Source organism: Oryzias melastigma, linkage group LG20, assembly GCF_002922805.2.
Source record: "Oryzias melastigma strain HK-1 linkage group LG20, ASM292280v2, whole genome shotgun sequence".
Classification (NCBI taxonomy): Eukaryota; Metazoa; Chordata; class Actinopteri; order Beloniformes; family Adrianichthyidae; genus Oryzias; species Oryzias melastigma.
This window is the reverse complement of record NC_050531.1, coordinates 5,413,687-5,414,239: the sequence shown is the minus strand read 5'-3', so window position 1 is coordinate 5,414,239 and position 553 is coordinate 5,413,687. Positions and strand designations below refer to the sequence as shown.

Below are 553 nucleotides of genomic sequence, written 5' to 3'. Positions count from 1 at the left end.
CTTCTGGAGCGTCTCTGCAACAAAAGACGCAATTGACTTTTCAACTGTTACGCCTGTATAGTAAAACGATGCAATACAAATGTCAGAAAAACAAATTAAATACCCCAACAACCAAAAAACTCTCACAGAGAATCAAGATCAAAAAATGTTCACATTTTCAAAGTAATTTCATTGCCTAATTAAGCAATTATTTTGTTAATGCATGGTTGCATATGTGCAAATCAAATCAGCCTAATTTAAATATCGTTTGTTTTCACCCCAGCTATACCCCATGTCTTTCTTACTGGCGTTTGAGCAAAAATGTCACCACAAACTAAAAAAAACTCACCAACATTTGCCCATATCTGGACTGTAAAAAGAGAAACATTGGATCAATTAACAAAAACTCTGTAAATGTATTCTGTAGTTACATTTAAATGTATTAATTTTTATCAAATTAAAATTTTAAGTTAATTAATTGCTCTTTTTTTAATTTGATTAAAACATAACAAATTGTAGAATATTTTATAAAATGATCCAATGTTTCACATTTTTCAGCGTAGTATTCTGTTTA

General features: G+C 29.3%; 1 protein-coding gene across 1 annotated transcript in view; it reads right to left on the bottom strand.

The window, feature by feature from the left end:
• The window catches only part of si:ch73-173p19.1, an 11,136-nt gene that overhangs the window by 5,345 nt on the left and 5,238 nt on the right, over window positions 1-553 (bottom strand). The gene's annotated exons all lie outside the window — the stretch shown is intronic.